The 12,433-nt window shown below is 44.6% G+C and overlaps 1 protein-coding gene and 1 long non-coding RNA gene across 4 annotated transcripts in view; one reads left to right on the top strand and one right to left on the bottom strand.

Moving 5' to 3' along the window:
- Positions 1 to 6,764, bottom strand: part of KLHL8 (kelch like family member 8) — a 26,443-nt gene extending 19,679 nt beyond the window's left edge. Inside the window, exon 1 of one of the 2 annotated variants that reach the window (XM_069781247.1) lies at positions 6,673 to 6,764. The gene's annotated coding sequence lies outside the window, so the exon portion shown is untranslated. Of the gene's footprint in view, positions 1 to 6,510; positions 6,634 to 6,672 lie in introns of those variants that run through there. The other variant, XM_069781259.1, reaches the window with a different exon arrangement.
- On the top strand, positions 5,720 to 12,433 carry LOC138685088 (uncharacterized). Of its 2 annotated transcripts, XR_011324313.1 has the most exons (4): positions 6,861 to 7,262; positions 9,308 to 9,426; positions 9,748 to 9,820; positions 11,049 to 12,433. It is a non-coding gene; the product is annotated as an uncharacterized lncRNA (long non-coding RNA). The 2 variants fall into 2 exon arrangements; XR_011324314.1 differs by lacking the exons at positions 6,861 to 7,262; positions 9,308 to 9,426 and adding an exon at positions 5,720 to 5,836.

Here is a 12,433-nt window from a genome sequence, read left to right as displayed (position 1 = left end):
GCGACATGTTAAAAATTAACATGTTTAATATAACCTTAAGGAAATATTCAGATAGCAATAGTCGGACACACTTCAGTTTAATTTTGATGAGACTTTGTGACAGATAATAATATCGTAGGTAATATTTTTATTCTTCTCCCAAGTCACCACTTCAGGAGCTTCTGTGATACATCATCCAAATCTTTTTAGATATCCATCCACAAATCCTCCACTTGTCTTAATTACAGCATCTCACAGTTTGAGTCTTCAAACAAATCATCATCTACTATGGAAAGTACCAGCTATAGCCATAAGACAGTTGTAAAACTAGCTGTGGAGAGCCAGGTCACTGTATATATCCAGTTGGCTGTTAATTGTATCTGGCTTGAGAAACAGCAGTTATGAATTATATCACCTATTTGAAAAATCAAGGGATTTTCACAATCAGAGGTTTAAGGTAAGTCAAGAGCCAGTCTTACCAACATGATGCACTACTAGAGTTAAACATGAAAAGAAGTAATATTACAGATGTAAAACACAATATTAAGATAATGTATTGCAGTGTGTGATAGAATTGATCACAATCCAGACAGAAGGAGAGAACAGATGTTCCACTTGCAGAAAATACTGGTTTGGGCTGATCTGAATGCTTAGCTATAGGCTTTTACTGTTCTCAGATTTTACACAGAACAGAAATGAGTTTTAGTAGCACTTGAATCAAGATACTAAACTCTGGAAATCTGAAGGTCACACAGAAGTCATGAACATCAGTATATTTCAAGTCCAACCCTACTCCTCCTTCCAGCTTGAAATGGAATTGTACATAGGTTTGTTATTACACAGCCTGAAGGGACAGCAGATGAAAAGGGCAAGAAGTTGAAGTTGTATTTTCACATCTTTAATTATATAGAAGTTCACTAGTTTAAGAACCACTAGCTAGGAGGATTGATCAGCATTTAGGTTAGCGTGCATGATGCTCTGTTAATTATGTACTAAGAATCCACAAACGGAGAGAAGAGCCATTTACAGATTTGCTCCCCAAATCAACAGTAATGCAACAATAACATCCAACTACTTGAGGTTAGTTTAGTACTGGGTGAATGCTGCACACTTGGACACACACAAGAGTTATTTCCCTCTCTAGGACGAAACACTGCCATGGCCGTTCAAAACCTCAGTAACGTGTGCTCCCTTTTCATCTTGGCAATTAAGTCTTCCAGCCTCGGTACAGTCTAGTATTTCAACTACACTAAGAGTGTAAGTGGCCATCACAGAAAGTGACTGACTCTAAGGAAACTAAAGGAAGTGCCTCATTCATAACATCATCTGTTATTCCTTGTAGACAGCTGTTTGACACTTTCAATGAAGGAGTAACTGTCTGAATAAAAAAACAAACCACACATTGTTTATAGCTCACCATTGTTTGCTGAGAGCAGGCCAGCAATTTTCTTGTTCAAGTTAAATATTTAGAAATATTGATTGCGTCTGCTGTTCCCAGAGTGCAGCTGTTCCAGACCCCAGAGTTGGTGTTCTGGTCCTCAGGCAAGGGACCGAGGATCCCCTCCTAGCTATTCCTCACTATCAAACTTAGAAAAGCAAGCAGGGATGGGAGGTCAGAGCACAAGCATGTTATCTTACATCTGCTACAGTTCAGATAACAGTAACACCCTGAAGTGAAGCGATTTTGATTCAGACATTCTAGCTAAGTCTGAAACTGAATTAAGTGTAACATTACTCAAGTCAAGTCACATAGAGTACTTATGTTCAGTATAGGTAAAATACCTCAAATATAATTTTGAAGCAAAGAGAAATGAAGACATTAGACAGTGGCAGGACATGAATGAACATTGCTCTTTTTTCCTGTGTCATGAAATTAAACCCCAGGAATGCTGGCCGACGAGCCAACCTAGATGTTGGAGTACATGGCCTGTTCCACCTGTCACATACCTTGGGAGACAGTGCCCTAGAAAGAGGGGATTGTCCTCATTCTTCCACTGACACAAGGGAGGAAGACATTTCAGTGATACAGAACAGAAACAAAACCAAGACCCCCACTATAACCACAACTAGGCAATGTTCAGGTGAGAAGTATTATGATACCCGTAAATCCAATGCTCTTTATGAGCAGTGGTACTGAAGTAAGTTGGAGAAAAGAACGCAGAAGTCCAGGAGAAATCAAGACACAGGTGAAGATTCACCAAGTATCCTGTATGTAATTTTGGTTACCAACCCACAAGATGAACAAAAAATCACATCATGGTCTGTACAGAGAAGGACAGTTAGCCTCACTCAGAAAACAAAAAGGCCTTTTAATTGAAGGAGACGAGAAATTTGCCTTCTGTAAATGCAAAGTTTGTAGCCCTATGAACAGGGAGGTTTTGGAAGTGACTTGAGTACAAACAGACTGCAGGCATATAAATATATACGAGTTTTTATGTGTGGCTGTGTAAAACTAACTTGTCTAATACAGAGCCTGATGACACGCTGGTGCTGCTGACCACAAGATTAGATAAGCATATGCAGTGACGAGATCTTCTCCAGTTTAATGTAGCTAACTGTCATGGTTTAAGCCCAGCCAGCAACTAAGCACCATGCAGCCGCTCACTCACTTCCCCCCACCCAGTGGGATGGGGGAGAAAATCGGGAAAAGAAGTAAAACTCGTGGGTTGAGATAAGAACGGTTTAATAGAACAGAAAAGAAGAAGCTAACAATGATAACACTAATAAAATGACAACAGTAGTAATAAAAGGATTGGAATGTACAAATGATGCGCAGGGCAGTTGCTCACCACCCGCCAATCGACACCCAGTTAGTCCCCGAGCGGCCATGTCCCCCCTGCCCCCCCCCCTCCGTTTCTATACTAGATGTGACATCACATGGTATGGAATACCCCGTTGGCCAGTTTGGGTCAGCTGCCCTGGCTGTGTCCTGTGCAACTTCTTGTGCTCCTCCAGTTTTCTTGCTGGCTGGGCTTGAGAAGCTGAAAAATCCTTGACTTTAGACTAAACACTACTTAGCAACAACTGAAAACATCAGTGTGTTATCAACATTCTTTGCATATACTGAACTCAAAACATAGCACCGTACCAGCTGCTAGGAAGACAATTAACTCTATCCCAGCTGAAACCAGGACACTAACAGAACAAGGCTAGTTGTTGTCTCGTGTTGTACTAAGAAAACCTGAACATTGGAAAAGAGGGCAGCTGGCAGAGCTGAGGAAGAGACAGAGGGACAGAAGTGGGAAGGGCAGGAGGCAGCGGCAGTGCAAACTGCAGCCCAGCAGCAGCTTTGGCAGGGACTGCACAAGCAGCTGTTCGCTGTTCAGTTTGGTTACAGCTGCATCACCAAGGAGGAACATGGGGGGGAAAAACTGACAAAATAGCGTAGAAAAACATCAGTGCTCTCCCCTTCTCCATTCACCAACTCTGTCACAGGAGTTATTGCAACCTCAGGCAAAACTGCTCAGATGCCCATGCTAATTAGGTCAAATCAGACAAGGTTGGAAAACATGGGAAAGTTCAAGTTACACACTGTAATACAAGCCTAAGCCTACTGTACTTTTCAGCAGAAAGTTAATTTAACAGGAAACAAAAAAATCAGAAACCACATATCTAACTGGTTTAGCTTGTTTAAAACCACCAGGCTTCCTTTTGTAGAAATTCATTAAAAATTTTCTTAAGGCAACATGAATATAAATTTCCAGATCCTTTCAGAATTTCAAAGGTTCTTTGTAGCAAAAACTGACATGTGTTGTTGTTCTGTGTTACCTGTCACACAGGTAGTTCAGAAAACAGTGAAATGGGTACAGCTGGCACCATCTTTTATCTTCTTCTGTAACTAAAACCCCATTGGTGCTATAGACGCACAAACAGTGAATGTGGACTGCTCTTTTTTGGAAAAATGTGACAGAAAAGGTGTTTTGTAGAGCATGAAAAGCACAGACAGATAAAATCTCACTTTGGAAATAATTCTGCCTGGCAATCCCTTAATCCTGTTTTGAGATAGCTTCTTCCCTGCTTCCTTTGATCTAATACATGATTATGCTCAACAAAGTTCTACTGAGGTTTAATCCCAGTTTCCATCAAACACCAGAAAGGCCAACTGTCTTCTGGGCTTTATGGGATGACAGGTTGACAATTTTGTTCAATTTTGCGTAATCAAAACCAGACAACCTAATATGCCATGATTTACTTCTGCTTGATTTACTTTTGCTTCAGAACAATCAGCAAAACATATCAGAAGACCCAAAACAGTGAAGAAGGACTCTGCTTTACAGATCCAGGTGCACTTGAGTGATTTATTTATGCAAGGTAACCTTGGCAATATCCAAAAAGTAGAACACAAAAGAAAAAACACTGCAAATGAGTCCAATTATTGGGACCATAGTGAAGTGTTGGTAGATATGTAATAAAAATTTTAACTAGTACTTTACATTCCTAAGAACACAGAACAGGCCCTTACCAAGGAGAGACACTATTGTCTCCTCTGGTGGACCTGATTTAAAATAACAATAGTTAAATGGTCTCCACAGCAGTGTTTAGTCCAGCCCTTCCTGGGAAGTGTTAACAGAGAGCAAAATAATTTCTAATTCATTTGCCAGCTGCCCTTTAATCCTGGACACATAAATCAAGGCATGGCACCCACCAGCGCATCCTAGAGCTGTAGCCAAACACCATTTCCCATATACCCACCAGCCCCATCCTCTCAGAGCTCTCTGCCTTAGCTGCCAACCGTCATCATATTCTCTCATTTAGAGTCGAGATTCACTGAGGCTGCAGCCTCATGTTACACTCACAAGTGAAATGGCTCAAACCATAAAGCAATATCATTTTCCTTTTGTCCCAGAGCTGTAAGGCTCCTTCAAAATCTGTTTGAAATCAGGAGGGGGCAGAGGTAACACAAGATAAAAGGCTTCACAACCCAAGAAGCTACAACTATTGATGCAGGAAATTATTATTACAAAATTTGTTTGGTGAAGCCTGCTGAGGAAGAACTAAGACACTGGCTAGCATGGTACTATGCTGCCTTGCATCAAATTACTGGCAGTAATTACACAATGATTGTGTCTTCTTGTGACCACATTGATTAAACTTGCTTTTACAAATAAATGGCCAGCTAGAAAACTGGATGCCAGGCTACTGACATCTCACTAACAATTTATAAAATAAACAAGGTCGTAAGTACACTGCTAATCACATGCTGCACAGATACTATAGGTACAATCTTGGCATGTTACAAAGCCGATACACTTCTTACATTACACAGTGAGTTCACACAGATTATAGGGGAATCAGCCCAAACTAACTCAAAAACCTCAGACCCAATTGCTTAAAGAAGGTGGCTGAACCTTTTGCAGCTTAACCTCAGTTACAAGCAATCAAAGCCGTATGTGACATACCTGTTGTGGTTTTAGCTTATTAACAGTTGATGAGCTATTTTACCTGCTGTGGTACTTTTCTACAGTCACATGTGCAAATTGTTTGATTGTACTTCCAGAAGCATTTGCAACAGGCACAGAAAGCCAGGTATCTCTGAGTTTTATAACTTTTACTACTGCAGAATACATAGGAGTGACTAGGCAAAGGAGGAAATGCAGATCTACGAACTAGGAGGCTCTATCTGGTTTGTGAACTACCTCCACACCCCTTATGGGTAAGAGCTTGATTAACTGAGACTTCCCAGCAGCCAGTAAGCAACTGGCTTGAGTGGAGATGGGAAGGTGGAACCTATCAAAGCAGGAAGGACACTCAGGCGGGCAATATAAAGAGCTGGTGGAGTTGTAGCATCTGAAATTCTCATCTATCTGAGAAGGAAGGAGAGGTTAGGAACTCCTGAAGCTCTCTCCAGCAGCAAGAGGTAATTTCTTGCTGTTTTTTTAACACAAGAAATATTTGGTTTGGGATAACTGAAGTGACTCTACTTGTTATCCATTGCAAGATGTCCACCAGTAAGCTGACCAGAGTGCTAGCTTCTTGGGCTGCGGTCTCCACAGTAGTGAATTTCATGCACCATCTTGAAATGTGTGCACTCCCAGCTCAGTTTATTTGTGCGGTTTTGTCTCTGTGCTTGAACTGCAACTAAGAGCTCCGTGAGCACAGGACCCCCACGGGTGCCTCCCAAAGAATGAGCCCTCTGATGCTGAGGCTAGCCCAGGCAGCGTGCCACCCTTGTGCGCTCTTGCAAGGGGCGCAATCCAGCTCTGGGTGGTTTCCACCAATTCTAGGTTAACCTACAAGAAATCCACGCTCGGTTTGGGTCCCCGAGGCCGGCCGCGGCAATAACCGTTTGCAATGAAAGGGAGCCGGGCCCGCGACCGTCCCCCGCCCCGCGGCCGAAGGAGCGCCTCACGGGAGCGGGGTCCGGGCCGTCCCCCCTCCCGCCGTCGGCGCGTTGTGAGGTGGCCAGGGGCGTTTCAGGGGTCGAGAACGGACGCGGGGGACTGCAAGGAGCGGGACAAACCAGCCCGCCCGCCCGCGCCAAAGCAAGCAGGACCGCTTCCCGTGACACCTGAGGGGAGGGGGGCGAGTTACATAAAGGCAGGGGCAACCCACCATGGCGGCGAGGGGCCCGGGAGCGGGGTGCAGCCCTGCCGCTGCGGGGAAAGGGGCTGGGGGGAGGGCGGCGGCGGCAGCAGCAGCCCCGCCGGCTGGGACGAGAGACGCGGTTCCCTCCCGGGGCCCGCCCCCGCTCACCTGCGCTGCCGCCGACAGCCGGGGTTCGGCGGAGGGCCGGCCGGCCGGGATGAGGGGGGGGACACGGGCGCGCCCGCGCGGGGCAGGGCGGCGGGCCGGAGCGCATGCGCCGGGGAGGGCGGGGCGGGGCGGCCGTTGGGGCTGCGGGCCGCTGCCTCGCGCGTGGGCGGCAAGCTGCCCCGCCCCACCGGCGGCCGTGAGGGGCTCCGCGTTACGCAGCGCGCTGCGGCCAGGCTCCTCGGTTTAACGCTCCTTCCGCCTGGGGCGTTGGGAAGGATCCAGCGTTTCTCCCCTCCTCGACCCCCGTTCCGAGAAGGAAGGGTTTGGTCCGTGCCTGGGCCGGTACCGCGTTTGTGGCTTCTCTGGGCCTTTCACCGGGCCCACGCTGTACCTGAGGGGGCAGGAGTTCTGTGCTGCAGCAGCTGTAGTGCCAGGGCCGCCTTTTAAGAAGCGTCGGCAACGCGACGCGCTGAGGGGAGGCAGCCGCACGCGTGAGGGTTTTGCCGCCGTGAAACGATGCGCTGGAAGAAAAGGGGAGAAGGCAAGCTTTGCAATAAAAATGGGGATGTGCGCTCCATTGGTATTGAATGGTAGGCCAGCAGCAGAGTTTATTGTAGGTTGGGCAGTTCACAGTGACTGCGCAAAGCAGCTGCCAGGCTCTGATGCAGCGTTGCTGACGTGAGTTGCTCTGGCTGTGCTTTGCTTCATCTTCTTGGGCAGAGGAGAACCGCAGGGGTCAGCAAGAGCTGATGGCTCTGCGGGGTGGCTAATCCTTCAGTGCCAGCTCCACTCGTTTATCAAGCAGCATATGAGAATAGTGATTCTTCTTGCTATAGTTGGTCCCTGACTATTCTTATGCCATTAGAGAGCAGCTTCTGTGAAAACTACATTTTCCAGGCCAATTTGAAAAAAAAAAAAAAACAACCAAAATTTGCACGCAAGTGCTGCTGAAGTGTATGCTAGGCATGCATTCCAGGACAGTTTCACGGTGAAAATGAGTCTATTGGCTTGCTATTCTCTCATAACCATGTTTCCCTTTTCTGGTTCAATGCCATGTACCAAAGCTTATCTCCTTTCCTCTTGGCACATAAAAAAGTTGCCCTTCAATGGGAAGCAGAGGCAGGCAGAACAATTCCTGAGAAATGCCATCACCCTGTCCTTCCAAATTCTGAACTAGTGCAGTCTCCTATGTAATACAGATCAGAGTGATCCTGCTTCAGATTTTGGAGGAACTGCTCTCCATGAATTCAGAGAGAGAGGAAAAGGCAGGACCAGCTCCTTCCTTCCTACCTGGCCACCAGCTCTGGCCCGTACAGCATATATATATATATGTCTCGCACAGTGCTGCCACATACCCCCTTCTGTGCAGGAATACATGTTCCCATTACATGCTTTCCCATTACATGCTTTCCCTCAGGTTTGTTTCAGTCTCTTTGTTTGTAGTGCCTCTCTGCCTGTGGAGCAGTAAGGGTGAGTCTTGGTCTGATTTTGCTTAAAGCTTGACTTGAGAACTTGGAAAGAGTTGGCTAGGAATGTTTTACAGGCTGTTAGAATCTAAGAAAGACCTTATTAAAGAAATACATGCCCTGGGAAGTACAAAGTCTTCTTAAATAACTATCCTGCACAAAAGCAAGCACAGCTAGCCAACTGAAAATGCCCTCCGCCTCCAGCCCCACAGCTAAATAGCTCAATAGTTTTCCCAGTTACATACTGCAAAGTTGAAAGCTGGACTCTCATGCTGCATGCCAAGTTCACCTCTATAGATCTGCATAATAATTCTAGGATTTCCTTTTTTCCTGAATACAACACAATTCTGCTGAAAAGCAGGAAGGTGTTTTATAAATCCATGCTTATCTGAGAATGAGTGGCTGGAGGTTTACAGTTCCACACAGAATACACATATGCTATGTTTATGAGGAGATGCACATTTATTTGGGGGGGTTTAAAAGCAAAAATGCCCAACTAAGTAACACTGCTGTTTGAGCTGGCCTGTTTGAGAAAGAACCAGAACACCGTCCATGGGAAAATGAGGATAATCATTATTATCTAAAATACAACTATTTAATGGGTTTGGGTTGTTATTCCCCACACCCTGCCATGTATTTCACAGAGGTCAGAGGTGGTGAAAATTCAGTAGCAAACAGCTGAAATGGTTACATGATGTGCTGAACTGCCCAGAGCGCACTAGTTTTGATCAACCCAAAACATTTTAGGTTTTGCATAGATACATCTCAGAAAATTCCAATTCAGCAATGCCTTAGTGGCTATTTCTCTGAATACAAAAAACCAAGCAATCCTCCCCAAATCCATCCATGTGTTTGAAAGGTACTAACCTGTATGTACGTGGCAGAGACACTGCTAGCCATGAGCAATTTCTAGAAGGCTGAGATCAGACAAACTGACCCATACAGACAGACCTCTTGGTCAGAGGGTTAAGAAGGGGGCTTCCCAGTGGGCCTCGGGAACCACAGGCACACAGCCAATGGTCTGATGGGAACAAGTTTGTCAGAGCTTTGTGTTTTGCAGTTTTCTCCTTGCCTTCTATTGTAGTGCCCACTTTTATTCTTTATTGGCCTCGTATTTTCTACATTGTATGTCCACAACATCCAGCCTGGGAGCTGCTTTACTTCCCCAGGTTGGTTCTCTTCAAGATGAAAGCTTGACACTTAAGAAGTTGTAGGAAATCTTACCTCCCAGCTTCCTGCGACAAGTGCTGGGGATTGCAGCAAGCTCATCACTCTGTTCTGTAAAAAGGTAGGAGGAATCAGTGGACAGACTCCTATTCTAAATGAGAAGCTAATGCCTGTGTGCTCTTATTTCTGGTTTTGAGAGTTAGTGATAGTGCTTGTAATGTATTGTGGCTCTCATCCAATGTCCCTGGAAACCACCGGAAACGGTCCCATTGACTTCCGCAATAGTTTGATCAGGCCTGAAACCCACAAAGACACCATTGTTTAGTTTTGCTGTCATTGGGGGGTTTTGGCACAGTGCTCCCTTCCTGCCCTCAGATACATGTATCTACTAAGTCCTTGCAAGTAGTGATTTACATGTGTGATGTATAATCTCTGATGACAGAAAGAGGTTACCTTTTGCTGAATGTGGAGAGACTTTGAGGCTGGATTCCTGGCGATCCACTGTGACTGTTCTGGTAAATGCTTTCCCTCTGTTCTGTTAGTAAATATAAAATAACTTATGTGATTGGGTTCTCTTAAAGACTTGAATTTAAAACTATACTGGCTTGCTGGGTTAGCAATTGTAGAATCAGAAAACATCTTCTAGAAAATGCAGTTAATGTTTATAAAATTGCACTGGTCAGGAATTACATTTTAGGAAATGGAAATCTGATTAGTCTCCTTATGTATTTAATTAAGTTTATTCAGCCATCTCCTTAGCTCTGCAACAATAACTTAAGAACACAAAGGACTGGCCTGTGTATGCTATGCTGCATGATGCATATTAGTAGTGAAAGGGACCTCAGACTCCCAAGCTTTGGACTGTATCTGAAGTTAGGCAATGTAGAAGCTATGGAATTGGAAGTTTCGTAGCAGTATTAGTGATCATTTAAAATAATCTACAACAAAAGAATAAAGCCTGTGTTATATACCGACAAAGCCAATTTTTTATATAACAATATATTTATTGAGAATAGCAAGCAAGCAGCGCTGGGCAGCCGGGGAGTCCGCGCTCTACCAACGGCTCGCAACTTTATGTTATTGTTACATTTCTTATATACAGTTCATGCACCCCTTTCTTGTAAGTCTCCGCCTTGTCCTGCTTCCTCTTTCTTCACTTGTGCAGGTTTGTTACTAGGCAGATTCGGTCGATCTTCTCAGGGATGAGTGTCTTTTGATGTAGAATGTCTTTTGATGTGGAGAAGTACAGTCTTGGCAGAATTAATCCCCTTATCTGGTAAATCGTAGCTGTTGTCTTTTCTCTCCTTATCTAGTAAGTTATAGCTGTTGTTCTTTACCCTCCTTAGCTAGTAAGTTATAGCCGTTGCCCTTTTCCCGTGACCTTTACGCACCATTTAAGCAAGCCTTGTTATTTACACAAGGCATCTGCTAAATTTCAATATGTCTCTTCCCCCTTCCCGATTGGTATGTAAGCCTTATTGTCTTCTTTTAATTCAGCACGAATTACACAATGTCAGGGAACAATTTGGTTCCCTGTCGATTACAGCCTGGATGGTTGCTAAGCTACTTGGTTGGTTGGCTTTAAGGGATCTGTAAGACTTCGATACTTTATCTCCTTGCTGTAAAGGCTGACTTACTAAACCGAGAAACACAACAAATTAAAACATAGGTTCTTAAAACTGGACTTTATTTTCATGTATCTTTCTGCTGTCTATTTTTAATACATCTTTGTTGTGGTTTCAGCCCAGCTGGTAACAAAGGACCACGCAGCCGCTTGCTCACTCCTCCCAACCCCCTCCGGTGGGGTAGGGAGGAGAATCGGAGGAGAGAAAAGAAAAAAAAACAACAAAACGGAACCTCGAGGGTTGAGATAAGGGCAGTTTACTGGGACAACACAAAAAAAAGAGAAGTTACTACAACAACAACAACGGTACTAATAAAAGAATATACAAAACAAGTGATGCACAGTACAACTGCTCACCACCCGGAACCCAACGCTCCGCCACTTTCCCCCACCGAAAGTCGGGAGACCCCCCCCTCGCCCGCTCCCCATTTATATACTGAACATGATGTCACATGGTATGGAATAGCTCCTTGGCTAGTCCAGGTCAGCTGTCCTGGCTGTGCCCCCCGCCACCTCCCAGGTTCCTGTAAAAATTAACTCTATCCCAGCTGAACCCAGGACAATCTTGTATCCAGAATTAATGTTAATAAACTAAGAAATAGTTTCCAACTGTGGCCAGTCAGGCAAGGGATAGAGATGGGATGCTATGAGAACAGGACTCCCCTCTGAAAAACTAATTTAAAAATACTGCTATTCCCTGATAGTAACAATTCTAAAAAAAAAAAAAGAGAGAGAGAGAAAGAGAAGCAGATATATGACTAAAGAGCCATCTGTGAAAGCTTACATAGCTGATTTTTTTTTTTCCAGTGTTATTCTTCAGGGGGAAAAATGAAGTTCACTTGGTCCAAAAGAGAAATCATGACCTGACAGCTCAGAGACAGGACATAAGCTTGGGTGAAAAGGATTTCTGGGTGTTGAGTAACTGTGGCTTTGTGTGCTAAGCTCAGCTAAATCAGTGTGTGTCAAATATGCCTACAGGGAGAGATCCCACAGAAGCATAAACACGTACCTTGAGGAGGCTTCAGATAGAGACTGAATGCCAGATGGTTGTATCTTGCCAAGAAGGTGTAATGCACTGAGTATAGGTTTGCACTGTGTCACTTGGTATTGTCCAGAGATCCTCGAGTTAGCTGCTGAATGAAGAAAATTCCATTTCCCAAAAATATTACTACAGAGCTGCGCTAACAGCTGTACCACTGCTGGGCTCCAAGATAGCAGATAAGCATGGGGCTATCTATGTATGCAAAACATATCTCTCAGTGCCTTTGACCTAGCGCTGAGGTAACTCAGCATTGCACAGCACAGACATTATCTAAAACTACCTTTAGAGTTTTGAGGATCATGCTTTAGGATTTGGTTGTCTGTGACCCATATTACGTGTTTAAGAACTTGAGAGGATCTGTGCTTTATGTAACTGTGTTTGGGGCGTCCTAAGTTTCATGACTTCTGAGGCTGCAAATGTAAAACACAGTGTTGTGTGTGACAGGGCAAGACTGAAACAATC

Source organism: Haliaeetus albicilla, chromosome 1, assembly GCF_947461875.1.
Source record: "Haliaeetus albicilla chromosome 1, bHalAlb1.1, whole genome shotgun sequence".
NCBI classification, from domain to species: Eukaryota; Metazoa; Chordata; class Aves; order Accipitriformes; family Accipitridae; genus Haliaeetus; species Haliaeetus albicilla.
This window is presented reverse-complemented; position numbering and strand designations above follow the sequence as displayed.